Source organism: Dasypus novemcinctus, chromosome 6, assembly GCF_030445035.2.
Source record: "Dasypus novemcinctus isolate mDasNov1 chromosome 6, mDasNov1.1.hap2, whole genome shotgun sequence".
Classification (NCBI taxonomy): domain Eukaryota; kingdom Metazoa; phylum Chordata; class Mammalia; order Cingulata; family Dasypodidae; genus Dasypus; species Dasypus novemcinctus.
The window spans coordinates 19,131,885-19,143,819 of NC_080678.1; the positions used below are offsets into that span (position 1 = coordinate 19,131,885).

General features: G+C 39.8%; 1 pseudogene; it reads right to left on the reverse strand.

Annotated features, from left to right (window-relative positions):
- Positions 1-10,837: 10,837 nt before the first annotated feature.
- On the reverse strand, positions 10,838-11,606 carry LOC101436401 (thioredoxin-related transmembrane protein 1 pseudogene; annotated as a pseudogene).
- Between the last annotated feature and the right edge of the window lie 329 nt (positions 11,607-11,935).

Sequence of the window (11,935 nt, forward strand, 5' to 3'; positions counted from 1 at the left end):
CTCATTTTGCATTAGCTCCCAACTGCTCCAGTCCCCACCCCTGGTAGCCTGGACTCTAATTTTGTCCCTATGAGTTTGCATAGTCTCTGATACTTTCTTTGTGGGTACCTTGGGGCTTAAACTTAACATCTTAAATATATAACAATCTCATTTGCTTTGCTACCAACTTAACTTTAATGGCATACATAATCTATGCTTTGATGGCCCTCTGTCCTCCAACCTTCCTTTAGTTCGTATCACAAATTGCGTATTTCTACATTGAGTCCCAAACCATTGATTTATCATTATATTTTAGGCACTTGCCTTTTAGATCCTGTAGGAAGTAAACATTGGAGTTACAAATGAAAAAATACAGTAGTACTGGTATTTATGTTGACCCATGTTGTGTTCTTTTTATCTTCATGTGGCTTCAGTCACCTGTCTAGTGTCCTTTCCTTTCAACCTGCAGAACTCCCTTTACCGTTTCTCGTGGGATCTGTCTAGTGTCCCTCAGTTTTTGTTTATCTGGGAATGTCTTAATCTACCCCCTTTTTAAAAAAATTTTAATATATTTTCATTACAGACGTTGTGAACTTACAAAACAATCATGCACATGTGTAGAATTCCCATCAATACCCTTCACCAGAACATCACTCTGTTGTGGAACATTTGTTACCGATTATGAGATAATATCATCAGACTATTCCGGCTAACTATGGTCCATAGTGTACATTTGGCATATTTTTTCCGTACCCCCCTGTTATTAACCCAGTACAACTTTGGCCTCGATGCAAGAATATTATAGTATTGTTGTTAACTATAGTCCATAGGTTACATTAATTGTATCTTTCCCATGCTGCTCCACATGCCCACAACCCTGGAATAGTGACATGTATCTGTTCTAGTTCACAGAAGGACATTCTTGCATTTGTACTACTAACCACAATTCTCATCCTTCTCTGGGTTCACTGTGTTATTCAGTCCCTAGATTATTCTCTAGCTTTCTTTCAACTGACATTTACATCCCTAGACTACCCTTTTCAGCGACAATCCCTTTCATAAACCATCTGCTACTCACAATAATGTGTTACCATCAATTCTATCCATTTCCACACATTTACAGTCAAATTAATTAAAACTTCTACATACATGAAGCATCAGTACTCCTTCACAGTCTGTTAGGCTATTGTGACAACTTGGCCAGGTAATTGTGCCCAGTTGTTTGGTCAAGCAAACCCTTGTAAAACAAGGGCATTTATGAACTTTAATCACCATTGACCTTACTGCAGTGGTAAATCATAGATAGCTAGTTATCATTACATCAGTCAGGGAGATTGCCATCAGCAATGAGGGACATTTACCCCAATCAGTTGAATGCCTTAAAAGGGGAAGTGATTCCCGCATTGAGTGAGAATTTCCCAGCTTGTCTTTGGACAGCCAACATCTCTCAGAACTTGTCAAGAACCTTCATTGGACTTTCATTGCAACCCCTGGTTGCAGCCTGCCTACAGAACCTGGACTTGTGCATCCCCATGGCTGCATGAGAGACTCTTGTAGAATCGCATATTATTGACATATCTCTTGTTGATTCTGTTTCCCTAGAGAACCCTGACTAATACACAGTCCTTGTCTTATCTCCTAATAACCTATACTCTAGGTTTTAACGCCATGCATTTATTCTTTGTATTTATTTCATGTTAGTGAAATAATACATTATTTGTCCATTTGCGTCTGACTTATTTCACTTAGCATATTACTTCAAGATTCATCCATGTTATCATATGTGTCCTGTAGCAGTTTGATATGGTTATAAATTCCAAAAATAGATATTGGATTATGTTTGTAATCTAATCTGTACCTGGGCGTGATTAAGTTATGATTAGGGCTTTCATTGGGCCTCATCAGTAGGGCATTGAGTCCCCACCCCTTGGTGGGTAGGGACTCACAGATAAAAGGCATGGCAAAGGACAGAGTTGAGGGTTTTCTGATGTTGGAGTTTTGATGTTGGAGTTTGATCCTGAAGCCTTAAGCTGGAGCCCCAGGAAGTAAGCTCACAAAGGAAAGAGAAGCAAGTCCCAGGAAGAAGCAAGCCCTGGGAAGAAAGGAACCTTGAACCCAGAGAGAAGCAAGACCCTGGAAGGGAGGAACCCAGGAAGCCTGAACCCTCACAACCACTGGCAGCTATCTTGCTCCAACACGTGGAAATAGACTTTGGTGAGGGAAGTAGCTCATGCTTTATGGCCTAGTATCTGTAAGCTCCTACTCCTAATAAATACCCTTTATAAAAACCAACCCATTTCTGGTATTTTGCATCAGCACCCCTTTGGCTGAGTAATACATGTCCCAATTTCATTTCTTCTTACTATAGCATAGAATTCCATTGTGTGTATGTGTGTGTGTGTGTGTGTGTGTGTGTGTATCACATTTTGTTTATCCATTCATTGGTTGATGGACACTTGGGTTGTTTCCATCTTTTGACAATTTTGAATAACACCGCTATGAACATCGGGATGCAGATGTCTGTTTGTGTCACAGTTTTCAGTTCTTCTGGTTATATTCCTAGTAGAGGATTTGCTGGATCATATGGCAGTTCTATATTTAGATTGCTGAGGAACTGCCAAACTGTCTTCCACAGGGGCTGCACCATTTTATAATCCCACCAGCAGTGAAGGAGTGTTCCTATTTCTCCGCATCCTCTCCAGCACTTATTGTTTTCTGTTTTTTGTTTTTTAAAAATAATGGCCATTCTATGTGGTGTGAAATGATATCTCATTGTTGTTTTGATTTGCATTTCCCTAATAGCTAGGGATATTGAACATTTTTTCATGTGCCTTTTGGACATTGTGTTTCCTCTTTGGAGAAATGTCTATTTAAGTCTTTTGCCCTTTTTTAAAAAAAGATTTATTTAATTTTTTTTCTGCCCTGCCCCCCCCCATTGTTTGTTTTTGCTGTCTGCTCATTTTCTTTTTAGGAGGCACCATGAACCTAACCCCTGGCCTCCCATGTGGGAGGGAGGCACTCAATCACTTGAGCCACCTCCACTCCCTTTTAAATTGGATTGTTTGCTCTTTGTTGTTGAATTGTATGATCTCTTTATATAGAATGGAAATCAAACCCTTATCAGTTATGTGGTTTCCAAATCCAAATATTTTTTCCCAATGAATGGGTTGCCTTTTTACCTGCTTGACAAAGTCCTTTGAATCACAAAGTGTTTAAGTTTGAGGAGATCCCATTTATCCATGTTTTCTTTTATTGCTTGTGCTTTTGGTAAAGTTTAAGAATGCACCAGCTACCTTGAAGATGTTTCCCTACAATTTCTTCTAAGAGTTTTATGTTTCTAGCTTTTATATTTAGGTTTTTGATCCATTTTGTGTTAATTTTTGTATAAGATGTGAGATAGGGGTCTTCTTTCTTTCTTTTGGCTATGTTCTTACCCAGCTAGGTGGCTTTGACAGGCTTGCCAAAAATCACTTTACCATAGATGTGAGGGTCAGTTTCTGAACCATCAATTTGGTTCAGTTGGTCTATTGGTCAATATGTTTATCTTTATGCCAGTACTGTGCTGTGCTGTGTTGTTTTTTTTTAGGTATCAGAGTCAAGGATTGAACCTGGGACCTTGTATGTGGGAAGTTGGTGCTCAACCACTGAGCCACATCAGCTACCCTGAGTTGGTTTTTCTGTTTGTTTGCTTGTTTTTGGAGGCATTGGGAACTGAACCCAGGACCTCCCATGTGGGAATCAGGTGCTCAACCACTTGAGCTGCATCCACTCCCCATCCATGCTGTTTTTACTATGGTAGCTAGGTAATATGATTTAAAGTCTGTAAGTGAAAGTCCTCTAACTTCACTTTTCCTTTTTAAGATGTTTCTGACTATTCGGGGCTCCTTACCCTTCCAAATAAATATCTTAATTGTGTTTTCCATTTGTTTAAAAAATGCTGGTGGAATTTTATCAGGATTGTATTGAATGTGTATATCAATTTGGATAGAACTGACTTTTTTTTTTTTTAAGATTTCATTTATTTATCCCCACACCTTCATCGTTTGCGGTAGCTGTCTGCTTTCTGTGTCCATTTGCTGTGTGCTCTCTGTGTCTGCTTGTCTTCCCTTTAGGAGGCACTGGGAACTGAACCCAGGACCTCCCATGTGGAAGAGAGGTGCTCACTCACCTGAGCCACCTCAGCTCCCTGGTTTGTTGTGTCTCTCATTGTCTTTCCTATTTTTGTCTTTTTTGTTACATCATCTTGTTGTGTCAGCTGTGCCTACCCATCTTACCAGCTCACCTTCTCCAGGAGGCAACGAGAACCAAACCTGGGATCTCCCATGTGGTAGGTGGAAGTCCAATTGCTTGAGGTACATCCATTTCCCAGAATTGACATCTTAATGATATTTAGTCTTCCAATCCATGGGCATGGAATGTTCTTCCAATTATTTAGGTCTTTTTAGATTTCTTTTAGCAATGTATTGTAGTTTTCCAAATATAATTGCTTTACATCCTTGGTTAAGTTTATTACTAAATATTTAATTCTTTTAGTCACTATTATAAGTGAAATATTTTTCCTGACTTCCTCCTCAGATTGCACATTACTAGTATAGAACACTACTGATTTTGCATATTGATCATGTATCCTGCCACTCAACTGAAATTGTTTATTAGCTCTAGCAGCTTTGTTGTAGATTTTTTGGGACTTCCTAGGTATAGGATCATATTATCTGAATAGTGAAAGTTTTTCTTCTTCCTTTCCAATTTGGATGCCTTTTATTTCTTTTTCTTGCCTGATTGCTCTAGCAAGAATCTCTAGCTCTATATTGAACAACAGTGGTGACAGTAGACATCCTTGTCTTATCCCTGATCTCAATGGGAAAGCATTTAGTCTTTAACCATTGAGTACAATGTTAGCTGTGGAATTTTCATATATGGCCTTTATCATGTTGAGAGTTCCTTCAATTCCTATCTTTTGTAGTATTTTTATGAAGAAAGTAAGCTGATGCTGTATTTTGTCAGATGACTTTTCCATGTCAATCAATAAGATCATGTGATTTTTCTTCTTTGATTTATTAATGTGGTGTATTATACTGATTGATATTCTTGTGTTGAGCCACCCTTGCATGCCTAGTATAAAACCCACTTGATCATGATGAATAATTCTTTTTTCTCCCCCTTCCTTCCCCTCCCCCTTCCTTCCCCTCCCCCTGCCCTGCTGTTTTTGCTGTCTGTATCCATTTGCTATGTGATTTTCTGTATCTATTTCTCTTTTGTCTTGTCTTCTCCTTTTTCTCCTCTAGCATTCGCCAGGATTTGCTTCTGGGGACCTCTAATGTGGAGAGAGGTTTCCTGTCACTTGGGCCACCTCAGTTCCTGGTTTCTGCTGTGCTTCACTTTGACTCTCCCCTTTGTCTCTCTTTTGTTGCGTCATCATCTTCCTGCATGACTCACTTGCACGGGTACTGGCTCACCGCACAGGCACTAGGCTCGCTGTGCAGGCACTTGGCTAGCTGTGCAGACACACTTTCGCTTTTTCTTTTTTTTAACCAGGTGGCCCCAGGGATCAAACCTGGGTCCTCCCATATGGTAGGTGGAAGCCCTATCACTTGAATCACAACCTCTTCCTGAATAATTCTTTTAATATGAATTATTAAGTATTTTGTTGAGGATTTTTTCATTCATATTCATTAGGGAAATAGTTCTACAATTTTTTTATAATATATATATATATATATATATATTTTTTTTTTTTAAAGATTTATTTATTTAATTTCCCCCCCTCCCCTGGTTGTCTGTTCTTGGTGTCTATTTGTTGCGTCTTGTTTCTTTGTCTGCTTTTGTTTCTTTGTCCGCTTCTGTTGTCGTCAGCGGCACGGGAAGTGTGGGCGGCGCCATTCCTGGGCAGGCTGCTCTTTCTTTTCATGCTGGGCGGCTTTCCTCACGGGCGCACTCCTTGCGCGTGGGGGCTCCCCCACGCGGGGGACACCCTTGCGTGGCACGGCACTCCTTGCGCGCATCAGCACTGCGCATGGCCAGCTCCACACGGGTCAAGGAGGCCTGGGGTTTGAACCGCGGACCTCCCATATGGTAGACGGACGCCCTAACCGCTGGGCCAAAGTCCGTTTCCTCTCTCTATATATTTTTTAAGATTTATTTTTATTTATTTCTCCCCCCCCCCCCCCACCATTTCCACCATTGTCTGCTCTCTGTGTCTATTTGCTGTGTGTTCTTCTTGTATTCTCATTAGGTGGGTCTGGGAACCGATCCTGGGACCTTCCGGAGTAGGAGAGAGGAGATTACTCTCTTGCGCCACCTCAACTCCCTGTTCTGCTATGTCTTCTTATTTTCTCTCTTCTGTATCTCTTGTTGTGTCATCTTGCTGTGCCAGCTCTCCATGTTGGCTGGCACTCCTGTGCAAGGCAGCTTTCCTGTGCTGGGTGGCATTTCCACACAGGGTGGCACTTCTGCATGAGGAGGCATTCCCACATGGGCCGGCATTCTGTGTGGGCCAGCTTGTTGCATGAGCCAGCTTGCCCTCACCAGGAGGCCCTGGGCATCGAACCCTGGACCTCCTATGTGGTAGATGGGAGCCCAATTGGTTAAGCCACATCTTTCCTTTTTTGTAATATCTTTAACTGACTTTGATATTAGGGTGATATTGGTGTCATGAATGAATTTTTAGCTTTCCTTCTTGTTCAAGAGCTTGAGTAAGACTGGTATTAAATCATGGAATGCTTGGTAGAACTCACCTGTGAAACCATCTGGTCCTGGGCTTTTCATTTTGGGGAGTTTTTTGATGACTCTTTTAATCTCTTTACTTGAGATTGGTTTGTTGAGATCTTCTATTTCTTCTAGGGTCAGTTGTTCCTAGGAATTTTTCCATTTCATCTACATTGGTTAATTTGTTGGTGTACAGTTGTTCATAGTTTCCTCTTATGATCTCTTTTATTCCTGTGGGGTCAGTAGTAATGTCCCTGTTTTCAGTTTTCATTGTATTTATTTGCATCTTTTCTCTTTTTTTCTTTGTCAGTCTAGTTAAGTGTGTAAATTTTGTTAATCTTGAAGAACCAACTTTTGGTTTTATTAATTCTCTCTTGGTTTTTTTTTTCTCTCTCTCTCAATTTCATTTATTTCTGCTCTGATCTTTGTTATTTCATTCCTTCTACATGGTTTGGGAATAGTTTGCTGTTCTTTTTCTAGTTCCTCCAGCTGTGTAGTTAGGTCATTGATTTTAGCTCTTTCTTTTTTTTTAATGTAAGCATTGAGGGTTATTAATGTCCCTCTCAGCACTGCCTTCACTGCATCCCATAGGTTCTGATACCTTGTGCTCTTGTTTTCATTTGTCTCAAGTTATTTATTGATTTTTCTTGCAATTTCTTCTTTGACCCACTGATTATTTAAGAGTATTGTTTAATCTTCATATACTTGTGAGTTTTCCCTTTTCCCACCTTTTGTTGATTTCCAATTTTATTCCATTAGGATCAGAGAAAGTGCTTTGTATAATTTCAATCTTGTTGAGTTTATGAGATCACTTTGTGACCCAACATATGGTCTATCCGAGAAAGATCTATGAGCACTTGAGAAGAAGGTATATCCTGCTCTTTTGGGGTGCAATGTTCTGTATATGTCTATTAGGTTTAGTCCATTTATCATATTCAAGCTGTTTCTTTATTGATCCTCTGACCAGATGTTCTATCCAATGCTGAGTGGCAGGTTGAAGTCTCCAACTATTATTGTAGAGATATCTATTTCTCCTTTAAATTTTGCCAATGTTTGCCTCATGTATCTTGGCATCCTTGTTAGGTACATACACATTTATGAATGTTACTTCTTCCTGTTGAATTTCCCCTTTTATTAATATATAATGCCCTTCTTTGTCTCAAATAACAGTTTTGCTTTTAAAGTCTGTTTCATCTGACATAAATATAGTTAATCCATTTTTTTTTTGTTACTGCATGCATGGAATATCTTTTTCCAGCCTTTCACTTTCAGTCTATTGGTATCGTTGGCTCTAAGGAGTCTCTTGTAGATAGCATATAGATGGTTCATATTTTTTTATCAATTCCACCAGTCTTTGTCTTTTGATTGGGGAGTTAAATCCACTAACATTCAATGTGTTTTTAAAAAATTTATTACACTTAGTATTAAAAAACATTTTTTTAAACATTAACATTCAGTTTTATTACTGTAAAGGCAGTTCTTATTTCACCCATGTTGACCCTTGGGTTTTATCTGTCATATTTTATTTTCACCACTCTTTTTACACTTTTAGTTACTTTTAATGATACAATCTTTATTTTTAGACTCTCTTCCAAGTCTCTCTCTCCTGTCTTTTCTTTTCAGGCTGTAGCACCCCCTTTAGTATTTCCCACAGAACTGGTCTCTTAGTTACAAACTCTCTCAGTTTCTGTTTATCTGTGAATATTCTAAACTCACCTTCATTTTTGAAAGGCAAGCTTGCCAGATATAAGATTCTTGGCTGGCAGTTTTTCTCTTGCAGCATCTTAAATATATATACCACTCTCTTGCTTCAATGGTTTCTGATGAGAAATTGGCACTTAATCATATTGAGTATCCCTTATATGTCATACGTTACTTTTTTCTTGGTGCTCTCTGAATTCTCTCTTTGTCTTTGGCATTTGACATTCTGATTAGTATGTGTCTCAGAGTTGTTGGGATGGCAGTATATTGTGCTTCTTGGACATGAATGGACATGGATATCTATGTCCTTCAATAGGGTTGGGGAATTTTCTACCATTATTTCTTCAAATATTCCTTCTGCCCCTTTTTCCTTCTCTTCTCCTTTTAGGACACCCATGACACATATGTTTTTGTGTCTTTTACTGTCATTTAGTTCCCTGAGACCCTGTTCAATTTTTCCCATTCTTTTCTTCATCTGTTCTTTTGTATGTGTACTTTTGGAGGCCATTCCTTCAAGCTCACTGATCCTTTCTTCTGCCTCCTCAAGTCTGCTGTTATATGCCTCCAGTGTATTTTTAATATCATTTATTGTTCATTTCATTCCCATAAGATCTGCTATTTTTCTAAGTATCCTTTCAAATTCTTCTTTGTGCTCACCCAGTTTCTTCTAAGTATCCTTAATGTCTTCAGCCATTTCATTGGATTTATTAAGATTTGTTTGAACATCTGTGATTAGTTGTCTCAACTCCTTTATGTTGTCTAGAGGCTTATCTTGTTCCTTTACCTGGCCATATCTTCCTATTTCTTGTCAAGGGTTGTAATTTTTTATTGGTGTCTTGGCATCAGGCTTAGTAGATGTATTTATTCTGGGTGCAGTTTCTATCTTTATTTAGGGCTTTCTTGCCCTTTTCCCCTTGGTGGTTGTGTAGTAGGAGCTGAGGATGCAGTTGGCACTGTAAGCTTTGGAGGCTGAAGCTGCCTGCATTGCCCCAGGGACAGATGAAGCACCTCCCACATTTCTCCTATGCTGGGGGTAGTGACAGAGACACAGCCATGTGTAGTAATCCAAGTCATTCAGGCCAAAACTCTCTGTAGTTGCTCTGAGAGACTGATGAAGCTTCATGCCTTTTCCTCCCCTGCCTGGGGCAGGGATGGAGCTGCAGGTGTGGGCAACAATCTATGCTGTATGGGTCCAAAGTGACTGCAGCTGCCCAGGTAGACTGATGTAGCACTGGTCCTCCTCCTCCCCTGCCAGGAGAGGGGATGGACCCTCTGGGGTACCCAACAACCTAATCAGTGTGGGCCAAATGCACCTGCAGTTGTCCTGAGAGACTGAGGGAGTACTATCCTGATGATATGTATGTGTGAAATATAATCAGACAAGAAAAGTACAATAAAAGGCAGAGCCTGTCTTTTCAAAAACAAAAAAAAAGGTATAATTTTAAACATCAAGCATACACTGGCTTTGTAGAGTCATTTAAGAACTTTCCGGCGGCGGACTTGGTCCAGTGGTTAGGGCATCCGTCTACCACATGGGAGGTCCACGGTTCAAACCCCGGGGCCTCCTTGACCCGTGTGGAGCTGGCCCATGCGCAGTGCTGATGAGCGCAAGGAGTGCCCTGCCACGCAGGGGTGTCCCCCGCATAGGGGAGCCCCACATGCAAGGAGTGAGCCCCATAAGGAGAGCTGCCCAGCGCAAAAGAAAGTGCAGCCTGCCCAGGAGTGGTGCTGCATGCACGGAGAGCTGACACAACAAGATGACGCAACAAAAAGAAACACAGATTCCCATGCTGCTGACAACAACAGAAGCGGACAAAGAAGACGCAGCGAAAAGACACAGAGAGGAGACAACCGGGGTGGGGAGGGGAGGGGAGAGAAATAAATAAATAAATCTTTTAAAAAAAAAAGAACTTTCTGTATATGAAGAAAAAATATATTGAAAACACACTGTAAGAGATGCTTCTTCCTGAGTAGAATGAAAGGTTTTATATAAATTTAAGCCTCTATGAATTTTTGAAATGTAAGATATCAAGGCTTTTGCACAACACCAAATAAAAGCCAGGAATGTTCACCTTCAAATAAAAAATAAAGAAAAAGAATAGTGTAGAGGTTCACCAGGTAGAGGTTCCACAAGAATGACATAAAATCTGAGATGAATAGCAAACTTTTAAGTTTTCCACACAAAGTTCTTCAAATTTAAGGATCCCTCAGTAAACTTTAGAAATTTGAATTTAAAAAAAGTACTGTTTACCAAAAAAGGAAAATTTCCAGGAAATTATCATCCAATTTGGAAAATAAAAATCTATACACTGAACAGAGAGTGACAAGACAGACAATTAACAACCTTTATGGGAATGTAAAACAAAACCATGGATTTATAAAAACTTCCTAAATCAATAGCATATCCTGTATTAATTATCATGTGTAGAAAATTCTACATCCACAAAATAGCTCATGGCACTCTGTGGAAAGTTTTCATTGTTTGTTTCTTACTTTAACCGTCCTCTTCTGAACCATCTTTGCGATAGGCCTCTTGTTTCTCCTCACTGTTTTCAAAGATTGAGAAGATTCTGGTAATAATTTGTTTGAAGGGTATGAAGGACAGGCAATCTGCCACAAATATCATACAAAGTCCTAATTGCAGTCCAGAAAGCAGAGTTCCTAAAGCAAAAACTGTATATGATCCCCAAACAGGTAATTCAAGGTCTTCAATAAAATAGTTATGGCAAGCCCCGCTCCACATAGACAGCTGAAATAATGACATACTATTCATCAGAACAGAACCCGGACAAAACCGTGATGAAACAAGTTCAATATCTTCCACTCTTTTTTGTTTGTAAAGTTTATGAAGTCCTTCTTCATTAACTTTATGGGGTCCTGATAGCACATGAATTCACCATCATTAAATGATAAATAGTAGAAAAAGCAGTTACAATAAATTGTTCACTCAGTACTGGCTGCTTTGTGACATCTCCTTTTGCAACATTAATCTCAAGATCTTCTCCCCATTCAGCAAAATCTTCTTATTCTGGTTGAAGAGTCTGGCAAGCAGGACACTACACAGCATACAATTCTATCACCCACTCTCCTTCCAGCAACTCTTTCCAGTTCACGTCTATGATGATGCACATGTTGCTCCACTGCCTGTGGATCCAGAGAGCCTCCCAAAGTACCAACACCAGGACTCCCAAGGGAAACACAAGACTCCTGGAGGGTGCCATGTCAGCCAGTCACCTACCCCACACCAAGAGATGCAACACTCACCACCCAGCAGCAGCTCTGCACTTCTGCCCACACAGGCTGCTTTGCTCATGAGCATGACCTGTCCCTCATTTCTGAAATATAGTTTACCAGTTATAATTCTTGGTTGGCTTTTTTTTTTTTTTCTTTCAGCACTTTAAATATGTCTTCCCACTGCCTTCCATGGTTTCTGATGAGAAATCAGTGCTTAATTTTATTAAGGTGCCTCATGTGTCACATGTTGCTTCTCTCTTGTGGCTTTCAGAATTTCTATCTTTGGCATTTGACAATTTGGTTATAACATGGTGCA